The sequence below is a fragment of the Salmo salar genome, chromosome 11 (assembly GCF_965601325.2).
Source record: "Salmo salar chromosome 11, fSalSal1, whole genome shotgun sequence".
NCBI classification, from domain to species: domain Eukaryota; kingdom Metazoa; phylum Chordata; class Actinopteri; order Salmoniformes; family Salmonidae; genus Salmo; species Salmo salar.
In genome coordinates this window covers 8,117,418-8,135,321 of record NC_138301.1, presented here as the reverse complement: position 1 = coordinate 8,135,321, position 17,904 = coordinate 8,117,418, and the positions used below count along the sequence as shown (strand labels likewise).

Genomic DNA, 17,904 nt, shown 5'->3' with positions numbered 1-17,904 from the left:
AAGTAGATGTCCTAACCGACTTGCCAAAACTATGGTTTGTTAACAAGACATTTGTGAAGTGGTTGAAAAACGAGTTTGAATGACTCCAACCTAAATGTATGTAAACTTCCGACTTCAACTGTAAATGTATGTAAACATCCGACTTCAACTTTATATATAAAACATTTCTTTCCGAGCATTTCCATAAGTCCACGCAAGTTTCTTCAACTGTCTTCTGACTGTGTCGTGCCGTGATGCCAGCAGATTACAGATCGGCCTTTGCCGATCGCTCATCATCTTCATGAATATAAGCAAGTGATATCTGCTAAATAATCAAGTTAGGTTTCTCCAGAAATAAATAATTCTAAATAACAAACTGGCTTCTTACAAATTAGTGAGAATGTCTCACACCATGTTCAAGAATTGCTTTTTTCTCATTCACTCTAGGTTAAATGAAAATGAAATCTCCAAAATATTATACTTTTTAAACAAGCGATTATTACTATTATTAATTCATTTAGAATTATATAAAAGCCCCTTAGATATTCCCAGATATTCTTACAGATCCTAATGGAAAATGCCCCTTAGATATTAATTTAGTCTTCCAATCCTCTAAATGAAATTATTGGCGGAGAGTCACGTCATTGAAAAAAATATTTTTCGATATACTGTAGGCCTACCATAGGCAAAATGAGTCTCACTATTGTTGAGTAATGTGCTGTTAAAAATGGTGTAGGTTTTATTTATTTAAATAGCATATAAAACTTAGAAGCACAAGCCTACAAATATTTTAGCACTGTTTCGCACTGCTCTGAGACAAGCATGGGGACTGGTCTTGATAAATCAATGAGATTTTTATTTTCAGTTAATTTCCAGTTGGGTATTGGTTAGACAATAATTAGAAAATTAGGGTGAGGAAATGTTATGCTCTTAGTGTAACCTTTATTTAACTAGGCAAGTCAGTTAAGAACAAATTCTTATTTACAAGGACAGCCTACTCCTTCCTCGTGCCCTGCGGGGATTCTTTAGCTAAATAGCCCAGTACTGTACTGCCAACCGTCATGTTGTACAGCGCCATATTTTCCTTTCCATTAAGTACCAGTCAAAAGTTTGGACACACCTACTGTACTCATTCCATGATTTTTCTATATTATTACTATTTTCTACATTGTAGAATAATAGTGAAGACATCACAACTATGAAATAGCACATATGGAATCAGTTAAGAACAAATTATTATTTACAAGGACAGCCTACTCCTTCCTCCCTAATGGGGATTTGAACCCCGGTCTCCCGCGTGCCCCGCATTCTGTAGTACAGACATGGCCTGCTCTCCCTTGTGTAAGGAATTAGGCACTTACCCATGTTTACTACAGTATGCATTGTAGACTGCACAGTAGCCTAATAAACAAATAAACACATTTTGTTAATAAAATAATGATTAAAAAAATACTCTTTCAAATTGCAGATGTTGATTTAGTTATGGATCCATAACGAATTACTATGGGAATAAATATCACTGATTTACAGAAATATTGGAACAAAGTTGTCTAATGAAGGCAAACAATTTAGAATCCTCCAATCCTGTAGCCTACTCCCGAGCGTCACGTTGTACAGCCCCATATTTTCCATTCCATCCTAACGGAAACCCTGAGGGTTTAGTTTTTCTCTGAATCGAAACCCCATAATATTAATCAAATTAATTAAGCCAAATTTCTTAAAATCAATCCCATATTTTATGTTATTACAAAAGAGGTTTAAAATTCTCTGGTAATGCCAATATGGAATACTATCAAATGCTTCTCAAAGATGCCCTCTGGTGGTCAAACTAGCAATAACTTGCAGTAACAGAAAAAATTACTGATAATTAAATGACGTGCAACAGAATGCTGCAGCAGCACGCAAGGTGTGCCGCAGTATAACGCAACTTTTAAAGGAGGAACCACTGTAGATCAACGATTCTTGATAAAAGGAAAAATCTATCCAGAACCACAAATGAATTTATTCATTCATTCATTTACAGTGTTAAACAACACTAATATGTGAGAACAATATTTTTTGTAAACAAATGTTTCATTTTGTCATTATAATAAGGTTGGTAGCAACATGTGAAAATATGTTGCAGCTCAAGTCAACTACAAAACCCACAATGCTATGCTCTCTCTATGAGCTGGCTGGCTGGCTGGCTAGCTAGGTAGCTAACTAGCAAACGTAGCTACACACAATAATACCAAAGTCAGTATCAACATGTGAAGTAGCTAGTTAACTGTAAAATCGCCTAAACAAACTGCACTTTCAATTTTGGGTCAACAATCTCACCATGTTCAACCTGCAGATCAATATGTCTCACAGAATGGAGTCTGACATTCACAACAGCCATGCGACAGCACCATGCAATGCACCCTGCCTGAAGAGGCAGACAAATAGGAGAAATGTGCTAGACCCTCTGTTAAATTACACATTTCTCGAAGTAGGAAAATCGCAAAAATATGATCAATGGCTCATTCAAGAGAAGACAACGCTCTGCTTTATGACATCGGCCAGTATTGAAATCTGACATATATCAGACGTTTTCGTGATCTAAAAGTCATATTCCTCTTAATCTCCAGCGTAGTGAGAGTGGCTTTATCGCAATGCTACGTCATACTTTCTGCATGCTTGAGCGGCAACAGCTCAGATACACATGAAAACATGACACTGGGAATCAATAGAGCATCCCTCAGAGATGCACAAAAACAATAACATTCAAAATGGGTGAACCTTTCCTTTAAACACACAGGTATAGGGAGGTCGGGAACACAGCCAGCTGACAAAGCATCTCCCTCTGAATTTACGGATCTACAAACTGGGTCACAGATACACAGAGCAGCAATAGAAAGTCATGCCATTAGGACCTCCAACCCAATCTATATTGTACTACACAGATCACACCACTTCAAAACAATACATAGCAGTTTGGGGAATAGAGGTAGCAGTGTTATTTCTCTACTATGTAACTGTAAGGACGTAAGAGTGCATTGTACAAAAAAATGTAATTTTGTGTCACATTATACTGTAATTACCTTCAAAAAATATGTACTTAGCCATATTGAGAAGAATTTACTGGTCTATCGGGGCAGCTGCTACAGACACAATCGCTCACAAAACAGTACAGGGGTATTTCTATGTAAAGCACCTATCAGCCTATTCAGTCATGTAGGCATCGGGCATGTAGAGCTATTAGTGGCTAATTAGCAATTAAACAGCTATGCATATGTTATATAGACCGGGGGAAGAGAGGATAAAGCAGGTGCCAGTTACCGATTCAGAACAGAATTATCCCCTATTCTAAAGGACTAGCTAACATTAGTGTCATGGATTAAATTAACTGAATGAACCTGAATAATCAGCCACATTTTCAGGCTCATGCATGTCTCTGCACCTCTGTGACCCTGACTCACACTCACCTATAGTGTTCAACATAATAGGTGCTGAGTAAGTGCTGCCCATCTCTTCGGAGCACAATAGTGGGCATGAGGAGGGGCAACACCTCTACAGGTCTCACACACACACATGCACGCACGTGCACAAACATGCACATACGCACACCCTGACTCCTCTCTGTCTGCCAGGCGGAACCCTTCCCTTCACCCATCTCAATATGAAAAGAGCAGGATGAGTGGGAAAATGTTGGACAGGGCCATTACATCAACCATCCTCCCCAGTCTCTCTTTATACTCTGCTCCCACTCTCATCCCTCCTTGTCTTCCATTTCTCTCTGTTTATCCATGTGGAAGAGAGGGATGTTACAAGGCTATCTCGTCAGACACTGCTTTGGATGTCTACAGGAAAACGGGCGCACACGCACGCACGCACGCACACACACACACACACACACACACACACACACACACACACACACACACACACACACACACACACACACACACACACACACACACACACACACACACACACACACACACACACACACACAGAGAACTAGAAAGTATTGAGAGCATATCCTGGCTGATAGTGATTACACACGCCCATAAGAATCTGAACCAGTACGGAGGAACAGTTATATCAAACAACTTATTATTTATTTTTATATAATCTCTTTATGTGTCTGTGTTCTGCTTGTTCCCACTCCTTTTGAAAGTAGTTTGTTGGAGGAGTGTAGGCCTGCTCTCGAGTATTCTGTGTCAGACACACACACACATACACCACACTGTGGCATGAATGTTGGATGAACGTTAGATGTGAACACGTTGTTTCAACATGCCTCCTGCATGCTTTCGTGTACCGGGAGGGAACAAAGTAGTAGTACTTCAATATTTCATATTAAACTTCTACCAACCCCATTATCTCTCTGCCTCCTTCCCACTCCTTCTCTATAACTTGGAGAGGGTCTTAAACTCCAAGCACAGTGAAGTGAAATAGCACTTCATACACAGGGTGCCTAATTAAATTATTGAGCATACAACGGCATTGGACGACATTTTCACAACGTGGCATAAATCAAAAAGGGGGCCTTTGATAAATGAGTTGTAAAAACGTTGATTTACCATCTTAGTTACAGCATAGTTTGACTTACACTAGTTAATGGTTATTGCCAAACCCTAAGCCATGAGTCTGACAAGCGTTCTCGGCATACTGCGGAAGTAAACATCCAAGTGAGTAAACAAACAACAACGACCTCGAATCAATCAAGCAATCAGAAGTCTTCACGCTCGACTCTCTACCACAGTAAATCATCCTGGCGCCTAGGCTTGCCTAATGTCTCACATAACACCACACAGTGGCGATTTAGTGACTAACAACCAACTATAAATCGTACCAGTGTAAGTAATGTGGCATGACTCCAAAGTGAATGAAATATGAGTTATAACAACTTGAAATCGCCTGAAATAACTTAACAGCATCAGCTGGTTCAGAGGAGCAGGGGTTGACGTTATGTAGGACGCTATGACCCCTAACCTCTGGAAAAGATGACTATGAAACGAAAACAATATTATCAATGTTTGCATCTCAAAATCAAGTGGCTTCTTCTCCTCTACTTTTTCGTGCACTGATCTAAAAGCAAGTGATAAGTCAAAGTGATAAGTGTGACGCCAACCAAATGTATGCTTTCACCAGTACAGAAGGAAGGAAGGAAAGGAGTCAAGTGTGAAGGAAGGAAAGGAGTCACATACATATGCCTATTTAGATTTACCAACAGAGCGGTAAAGCTTGACATATACTATAGGAAGACGGCCCATGTGGGAAAAAAGGCTGGATAATATGGCCATGGCTCCACTCTAAAATGATACGGCTATAGGTCATACATACAATTTTCCACATACGTCAGAGAAGAATACAGATGGACTCAACAACCTATCACATCATTCACCAGTTCTATTTGTGAACACAGCATACATATAATAATGGCGGTGGGGGAGTGGAGTGAAAGTGGAGTGGACGAGGAGTGGAACACACACAGTATGTGGATAAAGGACACAGCCTTGCTGTTGAAGGGAAGATAATAGAGCAAGGCTCTCCTTGAGTCAGAACTCATACAATAGCCAATAAGAGAGATGTAAGGCACAATGCAGTTCTGTGGAAAAATCAAAGCCTATAGCTTCTTGAGTTGTGTGAGAGTGTAAGGGCTGTCGTGAGAGAGAGACCAATGTGCAGCGGAGTTAGTGTTCATCATAAAAGGTTTTAATGATCAACGAACACCATACAAAAGAAACCAAAAAAAACGACTAGCAACAGTTCTGTTAGGAACACACTAAACAGAAAACAATTACCCACCAAACCCAAAGGAAAAACATGCTCCTTATGTGTGACTCCCAATCAGCAACAACGAGCTTCAGCTGTGCCTGATTGGGAGCCACACACGGCCCAAAACAAAGAAATACAAAAACATAGAAAAAGGAACATAGAATGCCCACCCAATGTAACACCCTGGCCTAACCAAAATAAAGAACAAAAAACCCCTCTCTATGGCCAGGGCGTTACAGAGAGAGACAGAGAGAGAGACAGAGAGAGAGAGAGAGAGAGAGAGAGAGAGAGAGAGAGAGAGAGAGAGAGAGAGAGGTGGGAGCAGGGAGGGAGAGAGCTAACTAATATGTTTCTGCTTGGGCGAACACGTTATTTATTTCTCATTGTGTGTGGCCACAGGGTCGTCAATAGACTTATAATTACTTGCATAGCCATCAGGTGGGGTTAATGGAGAAAGCATTACCATTAGAGGAACAGGGGAGCGTCTAGAGGAGGGGAGAGAGGGATGGGGGAAAAGAGAGGAGAGGGGGGTGGGGCGTGGTCTTTCATAATCAGCCATGGGTGTAATAAAGAGATTTTGGCTTAATTCGGAAATGTCTGCCATCCCTGCCAATTTACTGCTGAGGAAAAGAGCGAAGGACAAAAGAAAACAGGATAAAATGAAGGGAGAGACAGAACATATGGTGAGGAAATTTCAGAGGGAAAGAATGAACCACAGAGAAAAAGTGTACGAGGTAGAGAGCGAGAATGTTAATGAGAGAATGTGGGCATATGAGAAAGAGAGAGTGAGGTACAGACCTAGTAATCTTCGTTAGTCAATAACTAATTAAAACATCATTGTTTTGTCATCCACGCCAGAGAGCACGCCACCAGTTCATCAGTCAGTAATAAGAGGCCCTGGGGGGGGTTCTTACAAGCTTGAACTTACAAGGTTTACTGTGGAGTCCCATGGGACAAAGAGGGGTCACTCTGAAGTCATACATCATGCATGGGTCATGGAGGGCAGAGGGGAAAGTTTAGTCTTATCCAGAGTGACTTTAGCAGACAGTCTTATCCAGAGTGACTTACAGGAGCAATTAGGGGGTTAAGTTCTTTGCTCAGGGATTCGAACCAGCGACCATTCGGTTACTGGCCCACCGCTCTAAAACGTTAGAGAGGCTGGAAGCCTATCTCCCCCTCTCTCTGTATGATTAATGTCCATCTGTCGCTACGGTAACAGGTCACAATGTCAAAGAGCACATCTGACCACCACTGGCTGAGCAGCGTGTGTGCGTGTGCACACGTGCGTGCGTGTCTGTGCTAATAACACATAATTACACTTAAATTGCATAAACACATTTATTTACATCACAGTGTTTAATCTCTCTACAGAGTTTAATCTCTGTTCCACATTCATACGAGAAGAGAAGGGTCCAGTTTTAACTTCTCTTAAAACTGATACTGCCATAAAAAGTCATATCTTGTGGCACTGACACATAGTCTAATGGGAATCACAAACATACATGCATACATACGTCTCAGCTGCTGAGGGCAAGGCCTTTGAGAAGGATGGGCTGAAAAAAACACACGCATGCATGCACACAGACACACACACGGATAAACACACCTCACCAATAGGCTGCACCAGTTAACATGGGCTGATAAGCTCCTCCATGGTGGCAGCGATGCTACGCAACACATCAGTGGCTCTTATCAGAGCGTCACATTTAACATATTGCATTAGGCACTAGAGGTTACCTGGGAAATGGACTGGGAGAACCCATGGATGTACAGTCGTGTAGGTAAAGGAAAAGACTGAAGCTGGAATTCAAGCAGTGCAGACTGGGAGCAGGGAATAGAAATACATTATGTAGAACAAACATGCCTCTCTGACATGTAGAGTTAGGAATCGTGCCAAAATCGGAATCACTTTTATTCACCAAGTACATTTACGCATACTCTGAATTCTACTTGGTAATATGGTGCTGCTAGTGATTAACAAGATTTAGAGAGAGAAGACATACAGAGGAGTTTACACAAAGTTTACATACATTATATACAACTAGGTAGAGTGAACATAATATACAGTGGAAACAGATCTATTCATGACATCTGCAACGTTCCACAACGTCTGCCTCCTGATCGTGTCCCAGGTGTTAACGCCATCCATCCAGGACACACAGCTAGCAGTTGGGCTAACCAAACACACTTCTGAAGTGCAATGACTGAATTCATGCCAAACTTTTATAAGCATTACAAGCATCAGCACACAGAGAGAGAGGGAGAGAGGGGGAGCGAGTGAGAGAGAGAGAAAATACTTTGAATTTAAATTTGAATCCAAATAATGCACACAGAGCGGAATTAGGACTATACCCGCTAATGATCAAAATCCAGAAAAGACCTGTTCAATTCTTCAACCACCTAAAAGGAAGCGATGCTCACATATTCCACCACAAAGCCTTCACCTACAGAGAGATGAACCTTGAGAAGAGTCTCCTCAGCCAGCTGGTTCTGGGGCTCTGTTCACAAACAGACAACAAAGAGCCCCAGAACAGGAACACATTAAGACCCAACCAAACTATGAGAAAGCAAAAATATAAATATTTGACCAACTGGAAAGAATCAAACCAAAAAAACGGAGCAAATTGGAGTACTATCTGGCCCTAAACAGAGTACACAGTGGCAGAATACCTTACCACTGTGACTGACCCCAAATTAAGAAAATCCTTGACTATGTACAGACTCAGTGAGCATAGCCTTGCTATTCACAGAGGCTGCCATAGGCAGACCTGGCTCTCGAGAGAAGACAGGCTATGTGCCCACTGCCCACAAAATGAGGTGGAAACAGATCTATACTTCCTAACCTGCTGCCAAATGTACGACCACATTAGTGACATATATTTCCGACAGATCACAAATCAAACATTGATAAACTCCCATATGTGTAAGGGAAAATACCGCAGGGTGCAATCACAGCAGCAAGATTTTTGGCCCATTGCCATGAGAAAAGGGAAACCACTGGAGCACGAACATTGTAAATACAATCTATATTTATCTGTTTTTTTTATTTACCCTTTCATACTTCGACTACAGTGACTCCGGAAAGTATTCAGACCCCTTGACTTTTTTAAAGATTTTGATATGTTTCAGATTTAATATAAAATGGATTAACATTAAAAAAAAATACTCATCAAATCCTCACACAATAACCCATAATGACAAAAACATCAAAAACAGGTGAAGATGTTTTTGCTAATTTATTACAAATAAAAACCTGAAATATAACATTTACTTAAGCATTCAGACCCTTTACTCAGTACTTTGTTGAAGCACCTTTGGCAGTGATTACAGCATCGAGTCTTCTTGGGTATGACGCTACAAGCTTGGCACACTTGTATTTGGGGAGTTTCTCCCATTCTTCTCTGCAGATCCTCTCAAGCTCTGTCAGGTTGGATGGGGAGCATTGCTGCACAGCTATTTTCAGGTCTCTCCAGAGAGGTTCGATCGGGTTCAAGTCCGGGCTCTGGCTGGGCCACTCAAGGACATTCAGAGACTTGACCCGAAGCCACTCCTGTATTGTCTTGGCTGTGTGCTTAGGGTTGTTGTCTTGTTGGAAGGTAAATCTTCGCCCCAGTCTGAAGTCCTGAGCACTCTGGAGCAGGTTTTCATCAAGGATCTCTCTGTATGTTGCTCCGTTCATCTTTGCCTCGATCCTGACTAGTCTCCCAGTCACTGCTGCTGAAAAACATCTCCACAGCATGATGCTGCCACCACCATGCTTCACCGTAGGGATGGTGGCAGGTTTCCTCCAGACGTGACGCTTGACATTCAGGCCAAAGGGTCCAATGTTGGTTTCATCAGACCAGAGAATCTTGTTTCTCATGGTCTGAGAGTCTTTAGGTGCCTTTTGGCAAACTCCAAGCGGGCTGTTATGTAACTTTTACTGGGGAGTGGCATCCGTCTGTCTACTCTACCATAAAGGCCGGCAGGTAGCCTAGTGGTTAGAGCGTTGGGCCAGTAACGAAAAGGTTGCTGGACTGAATCCCTGAGCTAACAAAGTAAAAATCTGTTCTGCCCCTGAACAAGGCAGTTGCCCCACTGTTTCCTGGTAGGCCGTCATGGTAAATAAGAATTTGTTCTTAACTGACTTGCCTAGTTAAATAAAGGTAAAATAAAAAAAGGCCTGAGTGCTGCGGAGATGTTTGTCCTTCTGGAAGTTTCTCCCATCTCCACAGAGGAACTCTGGGGCTCTGTCAGAGTGACCATTGGGTTCTTGATCACCTCCCTGACCAAGGCCCTTCTCCCCTGATTGCTCAGTTTGGACAGGTGGCCAGCTCTAGGAAGAGTCTTGCTGGTTCCAAACTTCTTCCATTTAAGAACGATGGAGGCCACTGTGTTCTTGGGGGACCTTCAATTCTGCAGAATTGTTTTGGTACCATTTCCCAGATCTGTGCCTCGACACAATCCTGTCTCTGAGCTCTACGGACAATTCCTTTGACCTCATGGCTTGTTTTTTGCTCAGACATGCACTGTCAACTGTGGGACCTTATACACACACACACACACACACACACACACACACACACACACACACACACACACACACACACACACACACACACACACACACACACACACACACACACACACACACACACCACATACAGACACCTTTGTGCCTTTCCAAATCATGTCCAATCAATTGAATTTAACACAAGTGGACTCAATCAAGTTGCAGAAACATCTCAAGAATTATCAATAGAAACAGGATGCACCTGAGCTCAATATCAAGTCTCATAGCAAAGGGTCTGAATGCTTATGTAAATAAGGTATCTTTTAATTTTTTATACATTTGCAAAAAGAAAAAAATGAAAAAAACATTTTCGCTTTGTCATTATGGGGTATTGAGTGCAGAGTGCTGAGGATTTTTATTAATTTAATATACACTGCTCAAAAAAATAAAGGGAACACTTAAACAACACAATGTAACTCCAAGTCAATCACACTTCTGTGAAATCAAACTGTCCACTTAGGAAGCAACACTGATTGACAATACATTTCACATGCTGTTGTGCAAATGGAATATACAACAGGTGGAAATTATAGGCAATTAGCAAGACACCCCCAATAAAGGAGTGGCTCTGCAGGTGGGGACCACAGGCCACTTCTCAGTTCCTATGCTTCCTGGCTGATGTTTTGCTCACTTTTGAATGCTGGCGGTGCTTTCACTCTAGTGGTAGCATGAGACGGAGTCTACAACCCACACAAGTGGCTCAGGTAGTGCAGCTCATCCAGGATGGCACATCAATGCGAGCTGTGGCAAGAAGGTTTGCTGTGTCTGTCAGCGTAGTGTCCAGAGCATGGAGGCACTACCAGGAGACAGGCCAGTACATCAGGAGATGTGGAGGAGGCCGTAGGAGGGCAACAACCCAGCAGCAGGACCGCTACCTCCGCCTTTGTGCAAGGAGGAGCAGGAGGAGCACTGCCAGAGCCCTGCAAAATTACCTCCAGCAGGCCACAAATGTGCATGTGTCTGCTCAAACGGTCAGAAACAGACTCCATGAGGGTGGTATGAGGGCCCGACGTCCACAGGTGGGGGTTGTGCTTACAGCCCAACACCATGCAGGACGTTTGGCATTTGCCAGAGAACACCAAGATTGGCAAATTCGCCACTGGCGCCCTGTGCTCTTCACAGATGAAAGCAGGTTCACACTGAGCACATGTGACAGATGTGACAGAGTCTGGAGACGCCGTGGAGAACGTTCTGCTGCCTGCAACATCCTCCAGCATGACCGGTTTGGCGGTGGGTCAGTCATGGTGTGGGGTGGCATTTCTTTGGGGGGCCGCACAGCCCTCCATGTGCTCGCCAGAGGTAGCCTGACTGCCATTAGGTACCGAGATGAGATCCTCAGACCCCTTGTGAGACCATATGCTGGTGCGGTTGGCCCTGGGTTCCTCCTAATGCAAGACAATGCTAGACCTCATGTGGCTGGAGTGTGTCAGCAGTTCCTGCAAGAGGAAGGCATTGATGCTATGGACTGAGGAAGGCATTGATGCTTGAGTGTGACTCCAAATCCAGACCTCCATGGGTTGATAAATTGGATTTCCATTGATTATTTTTGTGTGATTTTGTTGTCAGCACATTCAACTATGCAAAGAAAAAAGTATTTAATACGATTATTTCTTTCATTCAGATCTAGGATGTGTTGTTTAAGTGTTCCCTTTATTTTTTTGAGCAGTATATTTTCGAGTAATGCTGTGTAAAAAGTGTGTGAAAGTGAAGGGGTCTGAATACTTTCCGAATGCACTGTACTTGCACATTATAACACCGCTGTACATAGCCAATAACATGATATTTCACATTTTAATATTTTTGTAAATTTTTTGTGAATGTAATGTTCACTAATGTTTCCCTTGTTTATTCAATTTTGAGAGTGAGAGAGAGGCCACTGTGAACGAGCTGAAAGACAAGTCAAGAAGGGCCTTCTATGCCATCAAAGGGAATATAAAATTTGACATTAGGATCTGGCTAAGAATACTTGAATCAGTTATAGAACCTATTGCCCTTAATGGTTGTGAGGTCTTGTCACGTCCTGACCAGTAAGGGGTCATTTTGTTATTGTAGTATGGTCAGGACGTGGCAGGGGTGTGTTTGATTTATGTGTCTTGGGTTTTTGGGTAATGTTCTATGTTGTCTATTTGTTTGAATGTCTATTTAGTCTATTTCTATGTTCAGGTTTTGGTTTGGCCTTCAATTGGAAGCAGCTGTTCTTCGTTGCTTCTAATTGGAGGTCATATTTAAGTAGGGGGTTTTTGTCACTGTTTTTGTGGGTAGTTGTTCCATGTACAGCTGTGTAGCCTTACAGGACTGTTTTTCGTCGTTGTTTGTTATTTTTGTTAAGTGTTCACGTTTATCCAAATAAAAAAGGAAGATGAGCACGATACCCGTTGTGCCTTGGTCCACTTTTTACGACGCGCCTGACAGAACTACCCACCAAACGAAGACCAAGCAGCGGGGTTTGGAGCACCAGGGAGAAGGATGGACTTGGAGTGATGAATGACAATTCTGGGAGGACAAACTAAGGAAGCTAGAGGAGACCAGGAGGCATCCCCCCAAAAAAATGTTGGGGGGCACACGGGGAGTTGGGCAGAGTCAGGATGCAGATCTGAGCCAACTCCCCGTGCTTATTACAGGGAGCGACGGATCAAGAAAGCACCGAGCTATGCGGAAATGCGCACTATATTGCCCAGAAGCATTCAAAGGCCGGTGCGATTGGTTAAAGCTCCTCAGTATGGCCAGGCGATGTTGAGCACTCAGCCAGGAAGGGTTGTGCAGGCTGTATGCTCCAGACCTCCAGTGCGTCTCCAGGGTCAGTTTACCCTGTTCCTGCTCCTCGCACTAGCCTTGAGGTGCGTGTCACCAGTCTGGCGCCTCCAAAGCCAGCCCCACGCACCAGGCCTTTAGTGCGCCTGCCCAGTCCAGTACGTCCTGTCCCTGCTCCTCGCACTAGCCTTGAGGTGCGTGTCACCAGTCTGGCGCCTCCGAAGCCAACCCCACGCAGCAGGCCTCTAGTGCGCCTGCCCAGTCCAGTACATCCTGTTCCTGCTCCTCGCACTAGCCTTGAGGTGCGTGTCACTAGTCTGGCACCTCCAAAGCCAGCCCCACGCATCAGGCCTCTAGTGCACCAGCCCAGTCCAGTACGTCCTGTTCCTGTTCCCCGCACTCACCCTCCAGTGTGCCTCCATAACCCGGTACAGCCAGTGCCTGCAGTGAGCACTTGGCCTCCAGCGTCGCCCGCCAGTCCGGAGCTGCCAGAGTCGCCCTCCAGTCCGGAGCTGCCAGAGTCGCCCGCCAGTCCGGCGCAGCCAGAGTCGCTCCTCAGCCCAGAGCCTTCAGCGGTGTTGGACAAGTTAGGTTGTGGACTAGGGCCGGAACCAGAGCCACCTCCATAGGGGGGAGTTTGGGGAAGGGGGGGTGTTTGCACAGGAACCGTCGGTGACGGTGGCCACCCTCCCTTCCCTTCCCTCCCCTCCCTTTATTATAATTTTTTTTGTGGGTTATTGTTGGGGTCTTTTGGTTAAGGTGCATTCGGGATATGCACCTTTTTTTTGGGGGGGGGGGGGGGGTACTGTCATGTCCTGACCAGTAAGGAGTCATTTTGTTATTGTAGTATGGTCAGGACGTGGCAGGGGTGTGTTTGATTTATGTGTCTTGGGTTTTTGGGTAATGTTCTATGTGTCTCGGAATGTCTATTTAGTGTATGTCTATGTTCAGGTTTTGGTTTGGCCTTCAATTGGAAGCAGCTATCTTTCGTTGCTTCTAATTGGAGGTCATATCTAAGTAGAGGGTTTTTGTCACTGTTTTTGTGGGTAGTTGTTCCATGTATAGCTGTGTAGCCTTACAGGACTGTTTTTCGTTGTTGTTTGTTATTTTTGTTAAGTGTTCACGTTTATCCAAATAAAAAAGGAAGATGAGCACAATACCCGCTGCGCCTTGGTCCCCTTTTTACAACGCGCCTGACAGGTCTGGGGTCCACTCACCAACCAAGAATTCACAAAATGGGACAAACACCAAATTGAGACTCTGCATGCAGAATTCTGCAAAAATATCCTCTGTGTACAACGTAAAACACCAAATAATGCATGCAGGGCAGAATTAGGCCGATACCCGCTAATTATCAAAATCCAGAAAAGAGCAATTCAATTCTACAACCACCTAAAAGGAATTGATTCCGAAACCTTACATAACAAAGCCATCACCTACAGAGAGATGAACCTGGAGAAGAGTCCCTTAAGCAAACTGGTCCTGGGGCTCTGTTCACAAACACAAACAGACCCCACAGAGCCCCAGGACAGCCCCACAATTAGACCCAACCAAATCATGAGAAAACAAAAAGAGAATTACTTGACACATTGGAAAGAATAAACAAAAAAAACAGAGCAAACAAGAATTCTATTTGGCCCTAAACAGAGTACAAAGTGGCAGAATACCTGACCGCTGTGACTGACCCAAACTTACGGAAAGCTTTGACTATTTACAGACTCAGTGAAAATAGCCTTACTATTGAGAAAGGCCGCCGTAGGCAGACCTGTCTCTCAAGAGAAGACAAACTGTGCGCATTGCCCACAAAATGAGGTGGAAACTGACCTGCACTTTCTAACCTCCTGCTAAATGTATGACCATATTAGAGACACATATTTCAGATTACACAGAAAGACAGAGAATTCGAAAACAAACCTAATTTTGATAAACTCCCATATCTATTGGGTGAAATACCACAGTGTGGCATCACAGCAGCAAGATGTGTGACCTGTTGCCACAAGAAAAGGGCAACAAGAGAAGAAGAAACACCATTGTAAATGCAACCCATATTTCTGTTAATTTATTTTCCCTTTCGTACTTTAACTATTACCTTTTGCACATAATATGACATTTGTAATGTCTTTATTCTTTTGGAACTTTTGTGAGTGTAATGTTTACTGTTAATTTGTATTGTTAACTTCAATTTTGTTTATTATCTACATCACTTGCTTTGGCAATGTTAACATATGTTTCCCATGCCAATAAAGCCCTTAAATTGAATTGAAATTGAGTGATTGAGTGAGTGAGTGAGTGAGTGAGTGAGTGAGTGAGTGAGTGAGTGAGTGAGTGAGTGAGTGAGTGAGTGAGTGAGTGAGTGAGTGAGTGAGTGAGTGAGTGAGTGAGTGAGTGAGTGAGTGAGTGAGTGAGTGAGTGAGTGAGTGAGTGAGAGAGAGAGGAGGTAAAGGACCCAGGGAGAGAAGTAATACAGCATTCCTCCAGAGGATACAAGGTCTAAGGCATAAAACATATCCTGACACACACACACACCACACACACACTGGTTACTGTTTTACAGGAGCTCGTTGCAGCGGTAGCCCATAGAGTGGTAGATGGTAAATGGCAGCAGGGGAGATGAGGAATGAAAGAAGGGAGGAGAGGAGCAAGGGAGAGAAGAAGTGGAGTAGGAGAGTGAGGGAGGGAGGGAGGGAGAGAAGCAAGGAAGGGTAGAGGAGAAGTAGAGGGAGGAGAGAGGAGCAGAAAAGCAGCAACCAATAGTTTTTTGTATTTTTTTGTTTTCCTTAGATTTTTTCTATTATTTTTTTGGTTTATTATTATTAACCTTCGGAGGACACATCTTTTTTTTCTTCTTTTTTTTTTTACAGCTTTTCTGCTACATATACATACATTTTACATATACATATTACATACACATTTAGCATCCATATTTTACATACATGGTACTTGTATATAAAGCAATCACATACCAATAATACATTACCAACCATAAACTCTTCAATCCCACCCCTCAGCCACTCTCAGCCCATCCTACCTATCACCATAGACTACTCTCGTTTGCTTCCCATGTGCCATATATTTTTTAATTGTGCTGTGATGTTTTCCATTTTGAACCTTTCTAATCAAAGAGTATGCCCAGATTGTGAGCTAAAGATGAAAACCTTTCTTACCAGTATTATTAAATTATTACTTATTGACTGACTATGGCTTTCCAAATCGCCCGACACTGCGATTTGTAAGGTTCATTTTAGGTGAATGTTGTGATTTTTTTTAACCATTCCTCAACCTGTGACCAGCGAAGTGTTTAAAGTGTCGAGGAAGTAACAGCTGTTTGAGCAAGACCCCAGGGGTAGACAGTGATGTGTGTGTGTGTGTGTGTGTGTGTGTGTGTGTGTGTGTAGGGGAGTGAGCTACGATGGGGAAGCAATAAAGGTTGTGTGTGTGTGTGTGTGTGTGGGGGGGGGGTTACAGGAGTGGGATAGGGGTTATGGTGGGGGAATGGGGAATGGGGCCTTAATGGGGGGTGCAAGCAGGGGGCCTGAGGGGAGGGTGCAGATGTGATAGGGGGTGAGGGGGCAGGGTGAGGGGTGTACACACACACACACACACACACACACACACACGAAAACTACCAAAAATAGCACACTGACCTACACAAATGCACCAAAACATGGAATCTGCCCACAAACCACACAGACAAACATCCATGCGGATAATACTAGTCATCATATTCAGTTCAGTTTATGGTTTACTGCAGAAAGCTGCACATAAGCTCTGCTCCCTCTTAACCAGACTGTAGTTTATGCAACTCGCCATGGATTCCCCTACACACAAGGTGAACAGATTTAAAAGCTGGCACACGTAAGCACACACCTCAGTCCATGTGGATAACCAGTGAAAGCAGTGGTACGTCTCTCTCACCTGCTCAGACGATGTTACTTCTCAGGGAAGTTGTAATGTGTAGTCCTCTCTGTATCCACCATTCAGGGAAGGCTAAACCTTTATACAAATATCCCAAATCCTTGGGAATAGTGGGTGCTTGTTCCGTTAGATCCGACGAGTGTATGCTCAAGTGCGGCTCACAGAGCGAGAGGCAACAACGCACACTTACGAGCGAAACGCCCTCCACCGTACCAGCTTGTACCAGAGTGCATACTGACTGCCTAATCCTGCCGAGTAAAACACACTCTCACACACTCCAAATTAAGAAAATCAGCCAGTCGATGGAGAGCAAACACAGATGGTGAGAGAGGGAGCTCCAGAGTTCCCAAAAGGAGGGAGGCTGAGCTGGTCTAGTGTTACACCAACAGCAAGCACCCTGCCGGGGTAGAGAGAGCCAGAGGAGTCCTGGGTGTCTGGAGGAGACAAACGGATAGACAGAATGAAAACCAGAATAGAACAGCTCTCTCTTTCTATCGACTGTTCTCTCTGTTGTGTACACACTCACTCACTCCGCTCTAGACTGAGCAAGAGAAAGACTGAACGCACGGCCCCTCCCCCACAAGCCCTGGCCCAGCCCCGAAATACACCCCCTCGGGTTTCAGCCAATAGGAGAGCACTGAAATACCCACACTCCCAGGCCCTCCCTCTCCCTGGCGACACAGACATTGGCACAGGTTAACACTTAGGAGTAATCACACTAAACACTCACTAACTCAGACACACACACGTGCTTCAACACTCACACACGCAAACAGACACATGCACACACACACACACCAGCTGGCAGGTGTTTTAATTAACATTTTCAACCTCTCCTTGTCCCAGTCGGTAATCCTCACATTTCAAGGTGACTACCATCATTCCTGTTCCCAAAATCTCAAATTGCATACCGCCCCAACAGATCCACAGACAACACAATCTCAATTGCACTCCACACTGCC

At 43.7% G+C, this 17,904-nt stretch overlaps 1 protein-coding gene across 1 annotated transcript in view; it reads right to left on the bottom strand.

Annotated features, from left to right (window-relative positions):
* The window catches only part of LOC106561911 (xylosyl- and glucuronyltransferase LARGE2s), a 120,636-nt gene extending 103,141 nt beyond the window's left edge, over window positions 1-17,495 (bottom strand). Inside the window, exon 1 of the mRNA XM_014126255.3 lies at window positions 16,943-17,495. The gene's annotated coding sequence lies outside the window, so the exon portion shown is untranslated. The remainder of the gene's footprint in view (window positions 1-16,942) is intronic.
* Between the last annotated feature and the right edge of the window lie 409 nt (window positions 17,496-17,904).